Below are 26,132 nucleotides of genomic sequence, written 5' to 3'. Positions count from 1 at the left end.
CTGTGTGGGATCAGATGAACGGTTTGCAAGACCTGGATGTGCAGCCCTTATGTTCAGTGGTGGAAGCAGCTTCAATTTTTGAAAGAAACTGATTGCGAGAAAGTAAACAAAGGAAAAGTGCCTTTTTGTTCACCATGTGTAATTGGCAATGCTGAAGAAATGGATGGACAGAACAGGCAGAAGAAAGCAATGGGAGAAAAGGCCTTTTTCTTACATTTTTCTAGTTAATACAAACAGTACATGCTAAGAGCACAGCCAGGACTAAGACTCAGGATGATACTGTGCTGGATTCCTCAGCAGCTTCCATGAAGAAGTAAACATATCTCAGCCTGAAGAATGTCTGGCATCTCCCTGCTTTGTCACGTTTTAGATTCTTGCAGATGAGCAATCTTCAGATGTTTTTAAGAGGCTATTTGGGTGGCAGGTTACTGAAAGTGTTTTGAGTTCTTTAAGATGTACCACAGAGAAAGAATTGAATTTCACAGGAGAAAGGACAGTAAGCCAGCACTTTCCAAACTTTGTAGTCTTACACATAGAGGCACATTTGCTTGCACACACACACTAAAGGACATCTCCCATTTTATGACTCAGTGAAGAAAATCCTATTTGTCTTCAATGCCTTTTAATAGAAGACATAGGTGCAAATCAATATAGAAATTTCCAGAAAATCAGAAGCTGAGACTGGTGTGAAGGTTTACACAGCTCTCAATTACAAAGCATAATTGCTGTTCTCCATCTTTTTTCTACTTATTATCACTGAATCCCAGAACAGCCCAGGCTGGAAGGGACCTTGCAAGATTGACCTGCCCAACCCATTGTGGGAAAGGGAACCTGGATGAGATTGAGCATGGTCTCTATGTCTTGAAAACCTCCAGCAATGGGGACACTACCACATCTCTGGTAGTGAATGATTGTTCTCACTGAAAAAAAATGTCTCTTTTTTATTTTGAGATGACACCTCTCCCTGTCACATATATTCAGCTGTACAATGCTGCCTACACTCCTGGTCCAAAAGCCTCACATGTGGCTGAGTCAGAAAAAACCATGAGAATAATCTCAGCTCAAATCAATGGTACAAACTGGGGAAATGTCTTAAGATGCTCTTGCACTCCCACTGGTTTTCTCTTAGAGAATATACAGCAGTAGGAATAAATTCATTTTCTGGGATAGAGGCTTGAAATACCTCTTCTCTTCCTCTAATATTTCTTACTAGTTCAGCCAGTATAAACATCAGGTTTTAGCAGGCAAAGAAATGTAAAAACCAAAAATATAAGATTGGTCTATGATACAGTGGATGGCCTTCCCCCTGAGATACTAAAAACTTGAAAAAGGTCACATGACTTTACAACTCTAGAAGTTATTTCACACTCTAATTACCATTTTGCTTATGCACCAGTAAACTCAATCTATAACAAATTCCACAATAAGGTTGCTTTAACAAAGAGATAATATATATCATTGTAAGCTTTCATTCACTATGGCTAAATACTCCATCATAGATGCACAAGATCAAAACAAACTACATTTAATTCTTGTCCAGAAAATTTTGTGAGAAACCTACTTTTTTTTTCCACAAAGCAAAATCAAAGCTTCCACTCTCTACTTTGAAGAGAAACTGTAAATTTTGTGTGCCTCTAAACCTGAAGGTTTTCCCCATGCTCTTTTGCTGCAACACAATTATGCCTTCAACTTGGCAGGTCACACCTTGTCCTCCCTTTGTATGGCTTGCAGGACAGGACTAAGCAGGGAATGCTCCCTAATATCAACTCCTGGGAGTACAGGTAAGTAAAGGAACATGACAAACGGCTCTTCCAACACCTCAAAGCCAAATTTTCACCTGAGCATCCCTCTTCCCCTTGAAGTTTTCAAGCTCAGTTTTGCCTTAGGTATTGTGATTTGATAAGAATTATGAAACTCTATCTAGTTTGCTTGTGTCTCTTTATCAATTCAGTTAAACTGAATACCACCTTTGCGTTAGTCCCATTATAGTTATTAGAGTTGATATAAAGAAATGAAAACTTGATAAGCTGAGGAAGCAATTGTTGTCTCCCAGACAACGCAGATATCTGCTTTTACTTGTCAGCAGAAATTGCTGTTTTCATTCAAAGATTCATCAGCTGGGATATGGCTGGATACAGTTGCTAAATGCTGATCTAAGATCTCTTTCAAGTGTTCCTACCAAAACCAGTCACACCAAAGTTGATGTTCTCTGTGAGGAAGGATCAAGAGAAGAGCCTGGACCCATTTCATTCTGTTCATCATCTTCACTACTGTATTATTAATAATACCACTTGCCTTCAACATATTGACAGGCATGAGGATATGTATACAGGGAACCATCATGAGGACTCATTTTAGCCTAAGGCCATTTGTCCCCTGAATTTTTCTGTTAGTTTGGTTCGGGTTGGTTTGTTGGTTTTTTTTCTTGTTTTTGAATCAACTTAAGTTCCTGTCCTAAAACCAGGAATTTAATTTAGGCTCTCTGAATTGCATTCTGCAGGAACCTTTTGCTTCTCAGATGACTACAGAGAAGCCCAGGGAGACAAGCTTTGTTAGGTTAAAATTAATCTTTTTTTATATAATGGCCTTTCCTGAAGTGACTTACTTCAGATTACCTTCCAAAAAATTTTCTTGGGGCAGTTGAAGGAATAGTAAGCTAAAGAGAGACAGTTTCTATCCTCCTCTTAATTCTTAATTATATTGGCTAAGAGCTTATGTTCTTAAGAACCAAAATCTTAATTCCCTTTATTAATGTTCTATCCAAATCCTAGGCTGCAGTAATTGGGAAATCATCTTCCCAATATTTTTCCTCACAGATCAAAAGAAATAAGAGAGAAATAGAAAGCCAGAACTTAGAACTGAAGTTTATAGGCTTTCTAGAAATATTTAATGCATGTTCCACTCATCTTTTTTCATATCTTCCTTTCATTTCTTCTTTATACCCAACAACTGACCAGAAACAAGTAACAATTGCCAAGCTAGCTTAACAAACAAAATCTATAACGTCTATACCTATGCAAAAAATAACTTAAATCTAAATATAAATTAATACCAATGATACTGTTTGATTTCTGCAAATAAGAGGATATCAAATTGTGTTGAACATGTTTCTAAGGCATGTAAATATTTTTTCCAACACAAACTTTTTTGTTGTTGTGTTTCTTAGTTAGAACAATGTTTATTTGAATTTCCATGGCACTTAAAGACACCCTACAAATTCATTTTCTAAGTGTTTCCTCCAAGTGTTGTGTTTTTAAGCTTGTTGAAAACAGAAAAGTATATTTTTACAGAACAAAGAGGATAAAGTTACTAACTGAACATGCCATTTATGTAATTGTGTTAAAGGAAATATTTAAATTTAAAGTCAGAGCCAGCTATGATTTTTTTTCTAAAATTCTCATTATCAAGTTAAATCAGAAACAATTTTCTGAAGAAACAATGGAATTTAGAAGATTAAAAACAGGGCAACTACAGTGCTTACCATAACAATTTGCTAACCTGCGTGCATGGCACCACACTTTTCTATCATATTCAGAAAAAATCCACTTCAATTCTAGATGTGTTAAGTGTACTTTTGAACTGAGGTGAAGCAAAAAGCAAACTTGAATCACAGAGATTGTTTGAATTACAATCAGTTCCTTCAATGAACATACTGCAGATCTTCATGAATATTCAACTATAAAGTTACCAATTACACTATATCAGTGCTTTTGGCATTAAAAGTTTAATTTTCTTCATTTTTTTAAGCAAGGTGGAGTAATGGAATTTTATTTAGTTCACTCATTAGGTTCATACTCTGTCTTCATTTTTATTTCTTCAACTACACCAACCCAAAAGTCAGGCATTTATAAGTCTCACAACATTTCTAGTCAGGTTACTCTGCAAAGGCAAGCAGCAGTTACTTGTTCAGTTTACTCTCACAAAGCTGCCCAGCTGCAGCCCTTACTGTGATAGGTTAATATTCCTGTGAAAGGTCTGAATATTGAAAACATGCTGAATATTCTTTGCACTGGTACGTTATTTAATCTTATTAACTGACTAGAACATTAAATTTCACCCACTTAAATCATTATTCCATAGCACAAATGCAGCAGAAAATAATGGAACTGTGCTTAAGAAAGTCAGGGATACAACAGTTGAGTCCTGACCTCTTCAAGGGATTTGGGTCTTCACTGTATAATGACACATTTTTCACTATGTCCTACAAATATTTTGGGAAAGGTGATTTTTTTTTTCATTTTAAGAACCTCCAAGCATTCAAAATACTGTGAATGTAATACTTCAGCACTTTCCAATAACACTTGCCAATAGCATAAAGATTTACTGCTGTGAAGAAGAAATGATCACTTCAATGAAGTCAAAGTGGTCTCTGGTCTTGCTTCTTCACCTGAATTGTTTATCAGATGTTGGCACCATGGAATAAATACTGCTTCAGGCTAGGTCCAAATGATAAAATTCACTGTAGTAAAACTCATTGTGTTACCTAAAAGCAGTTGTCTCACTTCTTGCACCGCTGAACTACATCTCTTTTGTCACATACCCGCACATTACACTTCCAGTCACCAGGAATGCACACTTACATCCTGAGTTTTATCAACAGGCGGAGCATTCACTTCAGTGGAATAATGCTTGATACATAAATAAAAATATATCTTCTTGGATATTAGTTAGGCAATCCAACAATGATTTTTATCTTCTAGGAACATTTTTTTAGGGTTTCATATCTTCTCATCAATGACCCCAGCCTTAATTTTTACTGACCAGTTTAATTAAAATTGCTTATAAAGCAGCATTTAATTTAAAAAAACAGCAAATGGGTAACGTATACGTTAATCAAGAAAAAAAACTGAAATATGTTAAAAATTGTCAGAATAACAACCGATTTGTGCAACTCTCGTGTACAGGGCTCCTTACTCACTGCACTGGATGAGACCCACAAATGAGTAATTAGCCCAACTGTTTCAAACTGCAGGAGTAAAATTTAAAATGCAAGCAGAAAGTTTATTACCTATTAGAGGAATTTAAGGTCTGGAATTCTCATGCTCAACATAATGCCTTGCAGCACAGGTGAAGGAAGGATAATGAATATTCAGCAGGCTGATAGCTGGAATGCTGTAAGCAGGAGCTTCCTGTTTTAAATATAGAGAAACAAATTCAATACTACATAGAAAAGGGGGGGATTTTTAGTTTGTTCAAGCAAAATGAACAACTCCTTCCAAGCAGATGATCAGGCAAAGAAAGAAAACAGGATGCTACCACAGGTTAATTTCCTTCAAATAATCACAGAATAACAAACCAGTGAGTAACAAAGTGTGCAGTCAGTTTGCTTAAGAGCAAATGAGATCTCATTCTGCCATTTTTCACTGAAGTTTACTTCAACAAAAGATCTCCAGAAACTTCTGAAGTGAGCTGAAGGAAGACAGAAGGGGAGTTCTTTAACAGGATCCCTGTATCTCATGTTGAGAACATTTATTTAGTGTTGCTGGTTTTCCCAATGTTATTTTAAAAAAGGAGAAGAACAAAAACTCTCCTTATCCATAAACCAAATATCTTCATACTCTGAATAGTCTTTAGAGAAAGAGACCAGTATTTTTCTATATATTAAAAAACAAAATAGACTCCTAAACCTATGACAAGTGATTTAAGGGCACCTAAAGTAGTGAGTCCAAGTGAGCAGTGTTCATGATGTGGAACTCCTGGAGTTCCATAAGTCTTAGAGCTTGCCTGATGACCTTGAACATGCACAAAAGGACATAATTGGTGGAGAAACCAGTACAAATGCAAGGAAGTTTTCAGGGAACAGATTCCTGAGCCCCAACTGCCTTCTTTAAATGACCAGAGAGCAGATAAGGGCTGCTGTCTCTGGGTATTACTTTATTCTCCCTGGCTGAGCTTCAAAACATCTGTTGCATAAGGAAAGCCTAATTAGAATGGCTGCCTCTACCCGGCTGGCTGACATTTACTTGCCATGGGAAGAACCTGTCCACTAACAACATTCCCATGAACCTGACTGACATGCCTAAAGAGCAGGCTGAGCAGAGTCTATAGCCTGTTCCCAAAGACTGCAGAAACCTCAGACCTTTTCCTTTTAGGCCTCGATGGAAAAATCTGCAAAATAGATGAGGGTGTCTGTTACAAACTAACACCACTTTGGAAAGCAGACAAACATATGGACTGCCACCAATGATTAGAACTTGGTGTGAAATCACAGGAGTTATCAGCCTGCAGCTTTCACGATCTGTTTCACAGACATTTACGAATTTTTTCCAAAATAAAGATAGCAGTGCACAAACAGACCATTTAGTAACCTATGTCTCCCTACATTAAAAAATGGGATGTTTCTAAGCAGCTCAGCTATCAAAACCTGTTCTTCGGGTATTTTATTTTGATGATTTTGTGTCTTATCTCCCTCAGAGCAAGCTTACATGTCTCCTTGTCTTCTACCAGTCTAGAGAGCCAAGAGACAGCATTTGCTGTGCCTGGTTTTAAGCTTCACACATGCCAGGTTGCCAGCTGGCAGATCAAACAGAATCAATGATAATTTCAGCTCACAGTGGAGCCTCTCCTCTTAGCGGCACTAAGCTGGGTCTCTCCTCTCTTACCACACCACTGATTTTCACTTCTAGAAGTTTAATACTTCTGCAATCCTCTCCTGCCAAATTCAACAAGTTGGACAAGTTCAAAGGGTACTGGGAGAGAATGAAGGGAGGGCAAGGAAGAAGGGGGAAAGTTAGTTGGCTGACAACCAGAATAAAAGCATACTTTTTAGTCCAAGGAAAACAATACCAAAAATAGATTTTGGAAAGAATAAATGTATAGCTAACACTTAAAGAAGGCTAGTGGACAACATATAAAGAGAAACGTGGCTCTAAACAATAGCCACATAATACATTTTCTCTAGAAAAAAGCTTATGTAGCTAATGTTGTGTGTTCAGGTCTCCCTGCACTGCCATAAGCTGGTGATGAGTTTCAAGCTAAGCTGATGCAGGAACTGGCAGATATCAGGAAGTTTGTATTTCCATGGCAGAATGCAAGTTCAGATGTACAGCATCTGAAACAGAGACTATATAGAAGAACTTAGAAATGCAGAATCAACTGATGCCATAACTGTGGTAAGGGATGCTATAAACACAATTCTAAGAGAAATCAGGTTTCTTGTTTTTAAGTATTTGACAGTGTCATGAAAAATAAAGGCTATAGTTTTTAAATTTCACACATCTCCTCTGTTGTCCTCTCCCCTTCCCCAATTAGGTTATTCATGTGGCCACATATTCTCAACAGTAGAAGTTCCAATATTGTAAATGCAGTGCAGATGTGCTGGTTTTACAGGCACACAACAGTGTGCAGTCACAGAAGCACCTCCCAGGCTTGACGTAACAGGATAACCTTTGGAATTTTAATTACACAGCACTTTAATAAACAAGTATCAATAAATATTTATGGATCTAACATTTGGACTCCCCCATTAGATTTGTAAAAAAAAACCCAAAACCAAGCAACAACCAACAAACCAAACCCACAATCAGTGCTGTTGACCTTCTCATTTAAGGATAAACCCAGGTTATTGTCCAGCACTCCATGTGGAACACCTGGAAAGTAAACAAAGAATCCCCACAAAGGTTGAGAAAGACACATGCTTCCACACTCACTGGAGTTGGCACAGCTCTAAAGCTAAAAATTTTCACATTTTTCAAGACTTAAAAAACCCAAACATTAAAATTAAATCCCAAAGATGCTCAAGATTCATTATAGAAAAATACTGTACTGAGATTGCAAATACAAGCTAGAAGAAATGAGAGGGGTGCAACTATGTACGCAACTTTGCAACCCTTATTTTGAGAAAAACTGTGATCCATGTACGTGGCAGTAGTTTATCCAGTCTTTTTAGAAAAATAAAAAAGCCCAAAAGTACTTAGAGGTACTGCAGGATTTAAGTGGGCCTTCAAAGTACAGAGTATCATAGTTGCCTCTAAGAATTACTTCATCAACATTTTTATAACACTCTTGAAAAAGAGCATTAAACAATAACCACTAAAACAAAGATTTAAAATATATATTTCTACCACTGATACACTCTTGATATCAGACCTCTCAACTGGACTTCTAAGAGTATTAAAGAAAATTCTTGAACTAACTACAATGACTGTTGTGAATTACCATATGCAAATTAACCTGCACACTGTTCTGCAGTTTGAGCCAGTCTCATTTGAACCTTGAGGATTCTTCAAGCTAATTGGAATAAAGAGAACCAGTTATCTTGCTTTCAAACATAGCTTCAATTTCTCCAAATCTTTCCTCTAGCATTCCTCAGGAGACAAGAGAACAAGGCATAGAAATGTCTGAGGAAACAATTCCATTCCATAACCAAACTTACAGTTGCCAAAATAACATGCCTTCCTCTGCTTGCTGTGTTTTATGAAGGAAGTTGAATTTCCTGCTCTCTTCGAGAAACAACTGAATGTTCAAGGCTTTGAGCCCCACAGAGATGCTAAAGATTCCATTAGCTACTATTTAATTTCTTTTCTTTTGATAGCAGGGTGCCCATAACTGCCTAAGAAACAAGGACATTTCACACTGACCACTGGGATGTTACGGGGAGAAAAATCTACACGGGCTGATGCAGTCTGTAAGCTGATTTTCACACTTGCTGTCATGGGACTGAAGGAATTTAGAGAAAGGTCAACATGTTCAGCAGCTTATCTTGCAGAGAAATGGGAACCTGGTCCAAATATTCAACATGCAAGTCATGAAGAAGCAACTGAATTCAGTAGGGACCCAACTGTCCTGTTTGACCCAGCCAGTTTGGGATTCACACATTTTGGGACACATTTTGTCCATGGGACACATTTTGCTCTCAGATGCCACCACAGGGCAACTAGAACTATGGGGCAATTCTGCTCTCCAATACACTGAGCACCTCTGTCACAGTCTCAGTCCCACAATCTCCCTGTCCAGGAAAGGGCTAGTAATGCACTGTGGCAATTTGTACATCATTTTTGATATTTTTATTGCTATAGCAACTGAGTGTAGGCATTTAAACATAGCAACAGACTTTTTATAGCACTTTCTTGGATGTCAAAAAGGCACGTTGTTTTATTTTCCAAGCAGATGCTCAGAAGATAAGTACACAGGATGATTGTACAGTACCCACCTTCAAAAGGAAGAAAAAACCTCTCAGCTTCACAACTTCTGAATCATATAAGCTGACAGATGAGTCTAAGATACATTGTGACTTGTGAGGTTTCTGTCATGAGTTTAAGAGACTTCGTTCTGAGAAAACATATCACCAACTACCTAAGAATAATATTAGGTGAAAAACCTGGTGGATTTGTCCTCATTTTGTAAAAATCCGTACAAGAAATTTACCAAGTCCTGTCCTGAAGGCAAAAATATCCATCAATTCTGATTTTTACCTGTTAAGCAACAGAAAAAGGGAAATTGTCTTCACATTAAGTGGAGCCAGATTCTCTGGAGTGATCAAAGTCCAAAGAGACAGACCCATAGGTCATGCACACGGGGAAAGCTCCACACAATCCAAATGGGAACAGCAATTTACAAGATGAGTCTGACTTGCTAGATGGTTTAAGAAATTACAACTTATCATTTTCATAATAAGAATCACAGAATAATTAGGGCTAGGAGGGACCTCTGGAGACCATCCTGTCCAACCTCCCTGCCAAAGCAGAGTCACCTGGAGCAGTGACACAGGAATGCATTCAGGTGGGTTTTGAATGCGCCCAGAGAGACTCCACCATCTTCCTGGACATCCTGTCCCAGTGCTCTGACACCTTCAATGTAAAAAAGTTGTTTCTCATGTCGAGATGGAGCTTCCTGTGTTTTAGTTTATGGCCATTGCTCCTCATCCTGTCACTGGGCACCACTGAAAAGTGGCTGGCACCATCCTCTTAGCCCACTTTGAGATATTTATCAGCATTAACGAGATCCCTCTCAGCCTTCTCTCAACTAACCAGGCCCAGCTCCTGCAGCCTCTCCTCACTGGAGAGATGCTCCAGATGCCTCATCCCCTTTGTGGGCTCTGCTGGATCCTCTCCAGTATCTCCTTGTCTCTCTTGTCCAGAGGAGCCCAGAACTGGACACAGCACGGCAGCTGTGGTTGAATAGAGAGGCAGGATCACCTCTCTCAACCTGCTGGCCACACTCTTCCTGATGTAGCCCAGGTTACTTTCCTTGTGTGCAGTATTTTTCCTCTGGGTACTTAATTTTAGCATCATTCCAAAGTGATCAGTAAAATTCACCACTTGGTATTTAATGTAATTTCTGAACACGTTACTAGACAGGGAAATACCAAACAGCAACAGGACAGATTTCCTTGGGGATCTTTAGGTATTATTCACCCCTCTGTTACAATTATACATCAGCTTTGTAGAGAGTGAGATAGTTGACATCTGCCATTTTACTAAGAAAAAAAATCTGTTAAACAGAAAATGTCAAGGTCTTACAAAAAAAAAAGAATCCAACAGGAAATATCAAGAGCTTCCTATAAGGGTTCAAGGTTGTTAATACTTCAGAGACTCTATTCCATTGGCACATAACATATGAGGTTTGGAACATTTTAATGCTGTGTTTTATACAGAAGACATTTCAAACAGATCCCAAAATCTCAACATGAAGATAAAAACTGAGTTTTACATGTTGAGGTTTTAGAATACATCCCATGCATTCTTTCTCCCTGTCCCTTAAAGATATTTTTACTTAATGCATTGAGTAGTTCCTTGCTTCAGATTCCTAAGATACTTGGGAATTCTGATAAATCTGCTTTGGTTTCAACAGTCTGCTCCACTGACTATTGCACTTACTAAAATCAGCTTTTGAAACAATGCTGATGATTTTATCTAACAGAAACCAGGAATAAGTCCTTAACTGCAACAGCCCTCAGGGAAGTCTGGATGGGCTCCCCTACACTGGCATAAGGGAACAAGGCACAATATGTAGGGTTGCTTCCAAGCCTTTTCCAGTCTGAGGTGATGTGCAGAACACCAGATTGACTTAGCACCTCCTCCTGGGACAAACTCCACCCTCCACTGCACCTAGGCCCCAGTCATGTAATTCTATTTTCACAAGCCCAGAGGTCAGAGCCTTTCCTTCACTATTTATAAAGAAAAATATGGGAAATGAAGCAGCTGAAGTTGGGAAGCAATTTTCATACATTATTAAATTATTTCCCTTCCTCTCTACAAGCTCTCCTTCAACTTATGGCTAGACACTTTATTTTTTTCTGTTCAGCACTTACAGCACAGTTCATTACAAGTTTGGAAGTTTTAACAGGAAACATTAATTGATATATGAGACCTTACTATATTCTACTACCTTCAAAAAGAGACTGGAGAAACTGGGAGAACATTTGAAAATGAAATAGAGGATTTTTCTTGTCCAAAATGTCAGAAAAAGCTATCATTTTACTGATTTTGTAATTTGTTAGTACAAATCAAGTCCAAAACAAGATGGATGAAAATAGACCTTCTCCTACTCAGATTGCCCTGAGAGAGTCTTTACCTTTGTGGTGTTTGCTAAGTGCCTCCTCTGGCAACACTGAAGTCAATGGAAACTTTGCTGACAATTTCAAAAGCAAAGACTCAGAGCCAAATTCCCCATGTATAACTTCAGCCTTACAAAACATTCTGCAGAATTATATAAACAGCAATAATTTTACTCAGAAGGCAAGTCTCTACCCCAAAGCAATCATTGTACTTGCCCCAGCAGCCCAGAATTTCTGTCACACATTCATTTTCAGGATGCAAAACATTACGGCGGGTAAGAAGACAGTGCGCAGCTCCAACATAAAAAGCTTTCCCCACCACCACGGTTTGTTAGATCAACTTTTCAACCCATTTGCTCTTTGTAGAAATCACAGTAACTAATCCCAGTAAACACAGTGGGCTGTATTTTATAGCCATGAGATTGCCGCTCTCTTTGGACAACCACCAGGCATATTTACACATAAATCAGGAGACAACAGTGACTCTAAAGTATGTATGTGCATCACAACAAAACAACAGAATATGCTTCAGCTGGGGAAAAGATTTCCAGGTTTACATACTCACTTGACACACGTTAGCTGACAGGTTTGCATGCTTCCCTCCCTGCTCCTCTCATCCTCTCCCAGCAATCCCTGTCAGCATTGGAAAATCATATTCTACAGGCCTTACTTGTGTAAATCCACAGATCTCTAGAGATATCCAAATTACTACAGGTTCCAGATTACTTGTGATACCTAAAGATTTTGTGTTTTGCACATTTTAAGGATAAGCGAAAGTTTTAGCACATGGTAAGGCATTTTTGATTTCAGCTATGAAATGGAGGTAAGCGTGTGATCTTTGTTGTCGGTTTTGTTGTTTCAATCTTTTAGATATTTAATACATTTTGCAATTCCTAAGTAAAATTTCATTCTCAAATTGTTTTTTGTAAAAGTAACGATAGACACACTGAAATTAACCTAAAGGAAAAGAAATATAAAGCAAAAAACCCATTACATCTACCTACTTAGATCAGAGGATTAAATCCAGGGATGCTATTAGAGCTGAAGCTCTCCATCAAAACCTAAGGTTACAAGTCCACTTGCTCTAAATAACAAATCCCTCTCTCCTTTTCAGAATTCTTGGGATCTACTTTCCAGGGAGGGAAAGTGAGTTATTATTTCAAGGCACTACCATAAGTCACAGTCTTAGCTCTCCACAACAGCTCTACACTCGTACATAAGCAGTAATTCATGTCTTGAGTCACTGGTTTAGAAGCTTACAGAGATCCATCACCCACTCAGATTTCCTTTCTGTCAGTGATACCAAGATCCAAAACATCTCTTTGACCCACTTTTCAAAGGAAGCACAGGCAGAGAGCACATCACAAGGAAATTCTTCTGCTTAGTTTACAGGAAGCCTGCAAGATAGGACAGCAAAAAGATGTATTCTCTGCCCACAAATCCCCCAGATCTTTAAATAGCCCATGAATCTTGAAACAGCAAGGATTTTCTTTCCCCTTCCACTCACAAGCCATTTTATCCTTCTTTTTCCTGGACTTAGACATTTGTCTAAGAACAGCAAATAGATGAGGAAGGAGAACTCCATGTGAGGAACATACATATACAACCCTTGAAAGGAGAAGCTTTCATACCTGTCTCTCCCAGGTCCAACTCCCTATAGCTTGCTGTAGTCTGTCCTAAATAACTTTTTAAAAAGTTATTTGACACCAAACTACCCTTAAAAGCTAACAGGAAACAGACTGATTGAAAGGAGAATGGAAGCAGCTGGGGCTAAACATTGGAGTTATTAATCTGACTGCTAGATAATTCTTAATTTCCAATGTTTGCCTCCCAGACAAATAGGACTATAGTTATTAAAACTGACATATAAAATGATACAAAGTAGAGAGGCATATAGGTTTCATGCTCACAGACAATTTAGAGTTCAATCCAGAAGAATGTGAAGCAGATAGATTTCTAAAAGTTAAAGCAGATGGATTTCTAAAAGTTAAATACTATGAAAATCCTAGGTACTTATCAGTGCTATGTTAACACAATATTCACCATGCACAAATAAGCCAACTCGTACTTTTTATATTAAATTACACTTTTGTCATCACAATTCCTTTACTGAAGACAAATTTACACATAGGTACTTCATTACATATTCTAAGTTACAAAATAAAAAAAGAACTGTGTAAGACAAGAATAATAGTTGTTGAAGAGCTATATCATGTATTAGAAATATATACTTGGTTCACACTTGGAGGACTTAGACACTGATTAGTTATCCCAATGTTTACATATTGTTAAAAGTAAGTCATGGAAACTTAAACACCTTCTAGAATACCATCTAAACTTGTACTCCCTTGCAGAAGTTGAAGGGTTGCATAAAACATCACAAGTAAAGTAACATATGCAAGATCAACAAATCAGAACGAGGTCTTTGGAGGCCCGAAATACAAGAACATTGTGTAGGCGAGGACCCTCAGTATTCAGCATTTCATATACCGGCTTCTTATTTTCCACTGTTCTAATAAGCTTAGATTTCTGTGAGTTGTATCATTAGATTATTAGGCTCCAAGTGTGGTCTAATTGCTGATTTGGGATATTACTGTTGATGTAAAACATGAAGGTCTGCTAGAAGTTTAACCTAAATGTACTAATCTGTTCACTAATGATAGTTCAGAGAAAAAGAAAACTATTCCAAGTTTTGCAACAAGATATGAAATGCTTTAACAAGTAAGATTCATTTATCACAGCCTCTTGAAGCTGGATGAAGAAAACTTTCACAAAAGTGTACACAACACCTACCATATGAAACATAAATGCAGTGACTGTCAGCACTCACAAGAACACTGTCTAGACTCAGAACTCTAAATTCACCCAATCTCTGTATGGCAGAAACTAAAAACTATGCTCTAATCACTCCACAGAGAAGGAAATTCACTACTGATTGCAGAGAATTTTTCACCACGTGAAACCATGCTATGCAGATTTGAAAAATCAACTCACTAACACAATTTGCTTGTAATGTGAGTTAGTAACAGAAACCTAAGTCCCCAGTTTCAGTTATCACTTCCTTGCACCGACCTCATTCTTTCAGGTTGTTTACATTTTGCTGTCTAAAGCAAAAGAAGACCTTGATATACATATTAGTAAGACAAAAATGTGTTTTAATTTATCAAGGAAATTAAATACACTTTAATGCAGGATAGCATTAAAGATAAAACTGAAAATCAATATCAGGAAAAGGAAATAAAGAGATTTTTCTAAACTAAAGGAAACATGTTTTAACACTTTAAAGATATTTGTTTTTCTCTTTACAGCATTCCAATTAAATACAACTTTGTGGCATTAATTTATATCTAACAGAACTAAACTCAGAGACTGTACAAAGAAATGGCTCTGGAAATACCTTTTTAAAAGATAAGTTCCAGACGAGTAGATAATCCACCAACATGAACCACTCCAGCACTGTTAAAAGCATGAGGGAAGGAAAATCATAATTAATAAGAAAAAGAGCAATCTGTGACTTATCTGTTTCTCTATGATATGGATTGCTCCTTAGACTCCCTCTTGGTTAGTACAATACAGATGACAGTATCTGGGAATCCGGTTACCTTGAATTACTCACCACATACCTTTATTATTCAAGTCTCAGTATAATTAACACAGCTTTTTCTTTTTCATTCTTGTATAGTCCCAAACAGCAAGCAGAACGAGGTTGCATTGACTACACCCAGTTTTTAAGCAGCTAAAATCTGACAAAGAGGTAGAATTTGAAGGGGTGGGGGAGAAGAAGTAAAGAACCAGCTCCTCAGTATCACAAGAACAAGGTACTGTACCTTTAAGGAGGAAAAATGGTTCCGTTCTGTTTCAGGCTGAAAAAGAGCTTATTCCTGGTTATAGAGATTACTTACCTAAAACTTCAGTTATTCCTCTCTTTCCCCTCGGGCCAGCCTCTCTTTCACTCTTGGGAGCTTTTACCATTTAAGGTCAATGTTGCATCTGGCTCTAGTAACTAAAGCTGAAGCAATTTTTAACTCAGAGATCCAACAGGCTGCCTAACGTTAGAATGAGAGTTTAAATTTAAAGTAATTCTTCAGAAAGCTTTTCTTGTCCCAGAGAATTACAGAATTAAAGGCTCTCCTATTCTGGCATAAGTACTCTGGGTACAACATGATGCAGACATCCCATTAGCATTCTTCAAGTTCAGTGCATATAAGCTCTACTTACTCATTTCTGATTAAAATGGGCAAGTAGGAAGAACAGATGAAACAGTTTACATCATGTTATGTTAACCCTTAGAATTTTTTACTGACACAGATGCTACTATTTTTCTTTCCTTTCCCCCTCCCTTTGTTTGGTCAGAAGGAGTCTAAATTAGAGAGCAAATAGAAGGCATGTGAACTTTTAAAGAACGCTGGCTTCGGTCCAGTCATGGGCTCTGCTCTCCACTTGCAGAGTAGGAATAATTCCCAATGAAGTCCACAGTATCCCATGAGAGAATGTAGCTACAAATGAGGCTTGAAGAGGGAAAAGAAACCCAAAACCTTTACCACAGTACATTCAGGTACCTACAGAGCAATCGTGAATGTGATTCAGAGCTCTCAGCTCTAAAACTGACAGAGATTTTACTTCAGCCCTTTAGCTACTTCAGACTATTTACTTATGAGTATTACAATTACACCCACAGATCCTAACTAAGGGCTCTCTAATGCCCAGTGCTGGGAAGTTATTAAAGAAAAGAAAGCCAAACTATCCAAAAATCCTTTCACAACTGAAGAAAAGACAAGAGAAAAGAAGGTGGGTAACATTAAAAAAAACAAACAAAAAAACCCCCAAAAACCCAAACAGCAACAGATTGCATTTAAAATTGTTGGATAGTAAGTTGTAAGTTTTGAAGGGATGTATTAGGGCTGTTTTAAGAGAAAGCAGTGAACAATACTAAATTACTGTCTTTGGACAATATCTGGTAAGAGCAGTAAGGCAGAAACAAATCAGACAAAGTAAGGGATTTGATGATTCGACTTGAAGAGCATCATAGGGGACTGGTGTATGGCTTGTAGGAGAAGTGGGCAAAGATGAGTTGATGGCAACAAAGCACAGAAAATTAGAAGCTGAGCACCTGCTTTGTGCCACATCATCTTTCAGCTGGCACTAGAAAGTCTGTTATTCTACACTTCAGACATTCTTAGTTCCAAAAATCAACACAGTGAAAAAAGGCTCTGAAAACTTCTACAACATTGGAGCTTAAGCTTGCTCCTTACATAAAGGGAGCAGCTAGGTTTTTCCTTTTTTTACCTTTTCAGGTATTGATGCCCTTTGTCCACTTATAGTACTTGACACCATTACTGACACTGACAAGGCATATTAACACACCTCCTTTCATCTTTTTCAATTACTATCTCAGTACCCACAAACTCAAGTTCTGAAATAGCTTCTTGTGACTCAGCATGGTTTCAGTCTTCCATCTAACTATCCGCAGTCACAGAGTTTTTACTAGCACCTGTAATTCATAATTTTTCAGGTTTATTATCTCAGAATTTCTAGGCCACAAGTGTCAAATGCTTCATTTGTCTACAACAGTTGTGTTTCTGTTAAATCTGCTTTTGTCCTTTTCAGAGCAATGCTTTAAACCCAGTTTGGGCAAGAACAAGTTGTTTACTGTCCTACAGTATTGTCGTCCTCTGGGAAATAAAACTCTTTGCTGAAGTTGCTTGTTCATTGGTCCAGCATCCTATAACAACTGTTGGCCAAATTTAGCCCAAATTTCTTAAAGTAATTGAGGCCTCACAATATTTTAGAGTTCCCAGAGAGTTAGTGAAAAACCAATGTTTGTAAAGCAGATTTAGGCTACTGACCCTACTATGGAGAAAACCTATAGCAGCAGAGTTTCAGTTTTGTTTTGTTTGGCCCCTCTACTTGCAGCACACAAACGTGACCCCTGCTGTCTATGTAGGATTTAGAGGACACAGAAGGATCCTGGAGGTACTCACAAGAGGAGGAAAACAAGGCTTCCCATCAATCTTCTGCTCCTGAAACTGCTTTGTATAATTTATTCTATAGTTTTGGCAGATCCTTTGTCCAGAGATTTGTTTAATGTGAATGATTTCAGGCCAAACAGAGGTGAAAGCTGCTAGCTAAAATCTAAATTACTGAATGATAAAATATTAGCAGCTAAAATTGAATTATTTCAAGTAGATTGTTAAAATTCTATAAAGAAAGCATAGTAGCATGTACCATATAAAAAAAAGTCACTTGTTTACTTGTTTATTTTAAGATCTGGTGATATCTATTTTTTTAAAAAGCATTCTAACACAGATGGCTTGGCAACTCCCCCATAACACAACATATTTATGTTGCCAGTATTCCACTACTGTAGACCCCTGGGAGAGCATGAATTTTTTTTTTTTACAAATATCTGAAGTATTTCAGAGTAGCTAGAGGCAGTTCTCTGCAGTTACATATGGCTTGGTGGTTATGGGATGTGTGTGCCCTCATCTCACCATTTACCTTCCCATTTCCCTGATTTTCACAGCTCTGTGACCTACGAGAAAGCAGCAGTGCAGGAGTAGCAAATTTAACACAGCAATGTTAAGTTTCCTGGGTTGGGCTCCTCAAGTTCTAAGATTTTTATTTGTGCCTTTGAGAAGGTGAAAAGCAGCACTAAACACAAGCACTAAAATACTTGTCATACTGAATGAATGGAGACTTCTGCCTCTCAGGCTGAAGTAGAGGTAAGGTACTCCAAAAATGAAGTTCCCGGGTGGACTACAATTTTCAAGCACAAGCTCCATCTAGCAACAGCAGAAAAGTTATCTTGCCGCCACAATCTTTGTTTTTTTCTAGTTCTGGCTTTAACTGGGCAATCTGGTAGATGAGAACTTAAGCTTAAATAGCATATTTGTGTATAAATAGTTGTAAATATCTTCATTTGAGCTTTTGAGAATTCTCATTTTTAAGATTTACTTTATTGTTATTGTTACTGCTATATTTGAAGGTTTTATGCTTCAGGACTTAAAGATACTTTGCATTAAGATGTTCTTTATTATCCCTCCTGAGCATCTGTAATAGCCATCTGTAATGGCAAGTCATGATTTCATGCTCTATTTTTTATCCAGTGACTAAAGTATAAAGATTATTCATCAGACAGGCTAAAAACTTGCAGCAGAAGTGATAACATTTGCACTTAAAACTGGAGTTCTAGGACATGAGTTTTCATGTTCCATTTTAAAAGCATCTCAAAGGTGTTTTTATCAGTTAAAACTTCACTTGCATCACACTTAGAATGCATCTCTGTCCACCTCCCAAATAACAATGTGCATTGACAATTTTGTTAATTGAATCATTCTCATCATCTTATTTCTCAACTGTATGGAAAAACCAGTTAGCTGAGTTAAAGTTTATGCCAAATTTTTGCTGTGTCCTTTTGTTTTTCTGCACAGAACACTTTTCTGAATTTAAATATTTAGTCCTGCATCCAATTTATGTTTTCAATTGCTTTTTTGGCTTGTATGCTGCTACCATCATAGTGCACACAAAACTGAATTTACCTTCTGTCATCTGATGGCACCCACCATACAAATCTTATTTATGTATGCAATTCTTATCTGCCAGCTTCATCCAGACAGGAGGAAAAGAAACAAAAATAACAATTCTGCTAACTTAATATATTAAACAAAAAAATCCAAGGCAAAAACATGCAATAAAATTTTCCCATCTGGGACTCATTCTGCTGAATATTAAACCCCAAATGCAACCCAGAAAAACTGAACTAAAATGTGTGCTGGTTCAAAAGGGTGGTATTACTCAATATCACTTTTCCAGTCAGCTATGCTAGATCATTTACACAAAATGTAACAAACTTTATTAACTTTTAATAATGTTCATGCAGCAACTTATCTAGATGAGTCTTTGAAAGGCAGGAAATTTGCTTGAATTTTCTCCAGCAAAAAGAGAAGCTTTTCACATGAATCAGAAATGCTAAATTAAAAGAATATGCAGTTGCAGAGCCTGTAGGAGGTAAGGACAGGTTTGCTAGAGCCCAGTCATCTTGAAGAAAACATCTCTATGGACAACAATGAAAAATCAAGTTTGCTTTGATGCCATGATTGAGGTCGAAATGATCCTGTAAAGCAGCCCAAGTTAGATGGAAAGATTTGAGACTTTAGGGACAAGGACTCAAAGTGCCTGCAAAACTCCTCCTCACCAAGCCACAAGTCTTTTTATTTACAAAAAACTAATGTTTTTCTCAGTCCCAAAATAGCCAGCTAATAATCTCTATATGAGAAACAGGCAGGGGCCAAGAAAAAAATGTCAATCTGTTTTCCAGTTTTCATTGCTACATGATCAATAAAATGATCCAAACGGACAAACACAGTTTCAATGCCCAAGTCCTTCTGGACAAATGTTAGTCAAAGTATTTACAGCAATCATTATATTTTCTTTTCCCATATTCATGTCTTGTTTTTTTCCTCCTCCCTTTAAGAAAGTGGTTTTAAAAATGGAGTTCCAAATTAGGATGTTTATAATGACTTATGGGAAAGCAAAACAGTATCAGAAATTTAAACCTTTGTGGGCAAGGAAGTGACTGTTTCCATGCCCTTAAAACCTAGCCTGCCAAAAGCTAAATATAGCAAATATTTTTAGCATACATAGAATTTTCCAAGGTCATGGATACATTTCACTTAGTCTAATTAATTGTTTTCTGGGGTTGAGCTTTAATTTCTGTTAATAGCAGTTGAAAGCTTAGCATGCCTACAAGCAATACATTAAATACATTGTTATGTCATTGTCCTGTGGTTTAGGGAAAATCCTCTTGGGAAGATGATATCATTAAAAAAAAAAGCTGATGGGTTTTGGAGTTTTTTTGGGGGGGAGGAATGAAATAAAAAAGGAAAGTTTATCAATCAAAGAAAATCTTCCAGAAGATTTGACACAGTCATAGCCATTGGGTAATTAATCATGTATAGAGAGCTTCTCCCACCAGAGCTCATTTTCTGTTCTGATTTTGGGGGTGGTGGCGGTGAGGGGTTAAGATGTGATCTACAATAGCAGGATTCCTGAAGAAGAATAGGGATGAAGTTTTAAAATTATTTTCAGGGCATCTTTTAGGAAAGCTGAAGAGAGTAGTTATTACTATCACTAAGCAGCGTCTCACTTTGGTTGTGTGGGAATTAGACAGAAATTAAGAATTCCAAAGGATTCCAAAGGAGAGTTCCAAAGGATTACAAGCTTCTCCTTCCACACAGCTATACAAACACATAATAGCATCATCTGGTAATCTGAAGTACAAGTGATGGAGACTGGTACTGCACACCAATCTAGGCCAAACTGGTAAATGCTATACTTCTTCCTGAATTCAGAATTCATACTGAATTTGGACTTCCTGCCATATTCCAATCTAGAAATTAAAATATTGCAAGAAGATACTTCAGATTTGCAGGAAAAGGATGCAAGACAGACATTTTTAAGAACTTAAGATTACATTCCCTTGCTGAATTAATCATAAAAAATTGCCAATCTCATATGAAACTTGATACCAGCATATCCCCTACCCAGAATGTTTGTACTCAATTAACAGCTCTAGATTTTAAGAATAAGAATTATTTGCAGGTTGAAGTTTATGCTTACCACATGGTAATATCAGACTTCTGAGGAAGCAATGTGGGAAGATTTTATTAGGTACACTGTAAGTGACTTTCATTCCTAGAGCAAAAAGTAAAGATAAGCATAAATCCTGGTCAGAGCCTAATTTTGGTTAACACCTGCTTTCAATGCTACAATTTTACACTGTCATTTGTTCTAAAGTTTCCCAAAATATGGACAGAAATGTTATTCCACCTTTACCAGTAGAATTTTAGAAAAAAGCTTTAACATACATTTATTGTTGACTGATTACTGCTGCTGCCAGTCTGTTGCAGGGTACATTGGATGGTTTGTGGTTTTGTACTTTTCCTTAGACAATATTAAGTTAATGCAATTAAAAAAGGAAAAAAATAGTATCAGTAGGAATGTCTGTAGATGTTGTCTGTCATTTTCCATTGTAACACTGCACCTTTGCAGTTTCAGATATTTGAGCTATGACACAAATGTGATCATTTGGATCAAAGTGACTGGCTTCAAAATTTTGTTTTTCAGCCAGCATGTTTCAACTGTTTCCAAAATAAAAGGGGAGCAAAATTTGTTATATATATACTATATACGTTTTAGAAAATTTTATACAGTTTTAGAAAATTTAAAAGAAGCAACTTGATTTTCTATAGAAAAGGGACTGAATTTGGGACTGCAACATAATTTTTGCTTGTCTCTTTGGACATATCCAATTTTTATTTTTTTAAAAGTCTCAAATAACACATTTCTACTGAGCACATGTCTGCAGTTTCAGAAAACAACAGGAATTGATTACGCATAGTCACTATCACCATATGCACATAGCTAAATGTTTGTCTGCCTTGAACCTTTGCAAAGCTGGGATTAATAGTCATTGATTTTACATTTTTGCAGCTTCACATAGAAGTGGCTGCTGGTGCTTCATTCTTTATTTATGTTTAACAGGATGCGTTGCAGTGGAAATTTTTGCCAGACAGCCCTTGAAGCACACTGCATTTCTGCCGTGCCTCCAGAACTGCCTAAAATACAATTTTATGATCTGTTGGAAAGATATACCACTATCAATATGAGACTAAAGTTACATTTTCTTTACCTGCTCCATGCACATCCTCCTTTTCATCCTCCCCTCTCAATTAGATTGTGACTTTTTCACCTCTGATCTAAGGCCTCAAACCTCCTCTCTACGTTTGTTCCCGCACATTTGTCTGATCGTATTTTCCTGGTGGATGTTTATTAATGAAAAGCCAGTGATCTATTTTTCTGTATGCTCTCTTCCCAAGATCCTCCTCAAGGTGAAGGTCCTATTTCTAAAAGACATAAGTGTTTGTTCAAAAATGCCAGCAAAATTAGGGATGTTTTGTTGGCTTTAATTGTAAGCAATATTTTCTATTTTTCATAGACTTTTTCACAGAATTTAAAAAGCAAATATTTATCTGTTCTTTCAAAGGAAATGTTAAGCTTAACAACAGTCTTACACAAAGAAACTTAACAGTAAAAGATCTCATAAGTAGATACTTTAACCTACATATATCCATACATATACATTTATATAAAAATCAATGTCACCTTGTGATATATGGAACTGTCACAAAATGAGACTGGCATACCATTACTAGGAAATGTATATTCCAAGATGAATCAAGCCCTACTGCAACAAGGCAATGAAACACTTATTGGTTCTGTGTTGTGATCACCAGAGCAAGTGATTCTGCTTTTTGAGACAGTGTTTGCTTTATTTAAAACACAGAATCTCCATCCACAACAGCTTCAGACCTTTCATTCACCTACTACCCCATAACAGAAAAAAAACCCCAAGACCATCCAGGACAAAACCAAAACAGCAATATTATTTAGACAAAGAATATGTGAGAATCCAGTAACTCTGATGAGATATGAGGTTCCTGGAACTGAGAGAGTTTAAGTAAAGGTTAAGGATATTAACTGACCCTGAATCCAGCCACTCCATATTCTGATGCTGCCACTGTAGTGAAGGTTTAGCAAGAGAAGAAATTGCCAGTATGACTTATAACTGCAGCATCTCAGAGTGCCACGGTATCCTGCTCTGCCTGGATGTTGTACAGTAAGACAGCAAAGTTAAGAGGTGCCCCAAGTCCCCTGCAGGTCCCAGGATGGCAGGGAGTTCACATTCCCTCTTTCTCCCTCCAGTGGGGCTGGAACAGAGTGGAAACACCCGTTCTGCTTTTGTATGAGAGAGCAAACATTCAGATTGAAAGTCCCTCCAGTTTTTACCTTCTATCCCCCAGAAGTTCATCTGGACTTTTGTCAGAAGGATGAGAACTGCTGGCAGCAGCTCGGCTTCTAAATCTGCTTCCTTCCACCCTGAACGGGATTCACACATGTGCTCAGAACCCCTGAGCAGTGAACCATAAGGAATGTAAACAGAGCATAAACAAAAAAACATGCTCCATTCCTCCACACAGTGATGGACATAAAACAAAGGAGATTTCTCCAGACTGATGTTTTCCCTAGAACAAGCTGCATAGCTTTTACCAGAGGAAGGAAGAAAACTATTCAGTATTGCTTCATCAGGCTCTCTTGACTGACAGCCTTGGTTGCATTTGCAGGGGATTGCTTCAATTAGGAAAAATGACTGTCAGCAGTCAGCAAGCATTCCTTGTCCCTGGAAATGCTTCCACTGTTTCTGAGTTAATCACATGACTTCACAGTGGTTTAGGTGCTGTCCCTACTTTTCACCAAAGCTATGAATGTTTCCTAGCTGCCTGCATCCTGTTCAAAATCAACTTGTCAATCAAATCTTTTGACTTCTGGTTTCCCTTCCCTCTGAAGCCTGCCTAGGGTACAATGCAATTGCATTATTCTTTAAAGGGAACCTGCTGATTTTTTTGTTAAAAACAGTCACCAAGGTAACAACCCCTTCCTGGGAATTCTTAGTCCTCTTGGAAGACCATGCAGTTGCAATTTTGAGTAAAAGCAATTATCCTTTTTTAAACTGTGATCAAAAGGACCCCCAAGAAAAAGCTGTTCAGCCAGCACATTGAAATCAAAGTGCTGCTTGTTCACTCTGGCACTTGATCCCTCTTTGGGGAAATGCACAGTTGGGTAATACTTTCTGATACACTTCTTAAAAACTTGCTTTCTATCCTACTTTGATGCCTCTTAAAAAAATCCCAAACTACTATGCTCATTCTGCTATATTCAAAGACACATTCTTTACATTCACATTTCTTATTTGTTTCTTTTTCAGTTTTAGTCTCTAAAAACTAGCAGGGCTGCTCAGCCTTGTACCTTTGGATCTATTCTAGATCATTGTATCTTCTTATCAACTGCTCAAAGCCTGATCACATCAAAATGTTTTTTGGTATTTGTTTACACAGCTATCCCTGTTTTACTTACTTTTCAAAAGAAGTAAGGAATGCTGTGCCTGGCAAACACATTTTTCCCAATAGATTAACATTTATTTCTATTTGGGCATTTTGTAGCCCAAAACACATTTTTTAAAACCCTTTAATTTAGGTTTCTCTTCTCACACACTGTTTCTTGCAGGGACTGAGTTTACATCCAACAGAAACAAAGCTCTGAAAACCATCAGTTAAAATCAAGTAATTGGGAAATATCAGCATGACTTGGGAGTGATTCAGCCAATAGGACAACTAAATAGAGAGAAGCTATTTCAGCTGGAGTAGAGAATATGCACAACTTTGACATCAGGCAATTACAAAAAGTTAAGATGCAAAATCTTATTATCAGCTTGTCATCTTAAAAATTTAGACAGTCAAATATTAAATAAGGATGTGCAAATGCCATACAACTTTACAAGCTACAGGATTCAGTAAATAGATGTGGCTAAGTCAATGCTCAGAATAACTTCATCCTTTGCCTTTGATAAGTATGCAGACAAAGCTATATAAATTGAAGCTCTCTATCCAAAGCCTGATGTGTTTGCAGGAAAGAAGCTCACCATCAAAGAAAAGAGGTAATAAACAGTTGTTTACACAAGTGGTTTGGTGATTAAACTGTTAAATGACCTGACATCAGGAGGGGGCAAGAAAAACTGTGCAAAAGTCACCATACCAATTTGAATTTTACATGTCAAATTCAATCAGCATTCCTTTGACTTGTAGCACTAAGCCAACAGGAATCCAACTGGAGTGATGCTGTGTTTTTCAACATGTGTGCACATGCAAATTAAGTGAAAGTCAATGGAATAAGTAATAATTTTGGATTTCATAAGAGTTGAATAACTCTTAATATATGTGTATTAAGAGTTTCTACAATAGTATCACTCTGAAAATTGCTGGATCCATAGAACAAGGGTGCTTCTCCTGCTAATAGAGTAGATATATTCACCAAGCTAGGAACAATGGAAAAGGTTGAATTTTTTCTACTGCTCTGGCTATAAAAATAGACTATTAAGAATATTGGCCAGAGTTAGCTAGAGCTGCTAATACTATCCATCTTAGGGATGGTGTTTGGGAGTCATCTTTAAACAAAGAGGAAAAAAAAGAGATGGAGTCTCTTGGGAAGAAGTTGTGAGTCATGACTGAGTCCACAGAAACAAAGATGAGACTGGCATAATCTTCACAAAGCTGGAAGAGGAAAACAATAAGAAATAGGCAAGGTGAGGAGCAAAAACCTAGTCAGGACAAATTGTACTAAGCTGGATGAACATCATGGTTTAGAAGACAAAAATGACAGATTCATGAACATCCTTCAGTCCCCAGACTGTTTTAGGCAGATAAGACAAGATATAGAGAAAGGAAGATTTTGTTTTGTTTCTGTTGAAACTGGGTATTTTTCATGCCATTAAGTAAAGTTTCGTGTTGTTTTAAGACTCCCTGAAAACTACAGTTTCTTCTAGTCTATCATTTTTGGAAGACTTGAACCATAGCCTTAAGACACAGAATGTATGGAGTAATGTGAGGAATCTCTTAGTCAGTTACTTGTCCTCAAACAAGACAAACCCCCAAACATTTAGGATGTTTCCCTGAACAGCTGGGATTTAGATTTCTACTACTGTGAAGCAGCAGCAGAGGAAAAATGCCAGAGCCAAAGGAGA

General features: G+C 37.4%; 1 protein-coding gene across 1 annotated transcript in view; it reads right to left on the bottom strand.

The window, feature by feature from the left end:
• MRVI1 (murine retrovirus integration site 1 homolog) overlaps positions 1–15,373 on the bottom strand; it is a 59,592-nt gene extending 44,219 nt beyond the window's left edge. Inside the window, exons 1-3 of the mRNA XM_030950324.1 lie at positions 15,325–15,373; positions 14,895–14,953; positions 5,009–5,129 (exon numbers count right to left, since the gene is read on the bottom strand). The gene's annotated coding sequence lies outside the window, so the exon portion shown is untranslated. The remainder of the gene's footprint in view (positions 1–5,008; positions 5,130–14,894; positions 14,954–15,324) is intronic.
• Positions 15,374–26,132: the final 10,759 nt, after the last annotated feature.

The sequence above is a fragment of the Camarhynchus parvulus genome, chromosome 5 (assembly GCF_901933205.1).
Source record: "Camarhynchus parvulus chromosome 5, STF_HiC, whole genome shotgun sequence".
NCBI classification, from domain to species: Eukaryota; Metazoa; Chordata; class Aves; order Passeriformes; family Thraupidae; genus Camarhynchus; species Camarhynchus parvulus.
Note: the sequence above shows the minus strand (reverse complement) of the source record. Positions and strands in the feature narration are given on the sequence as shown.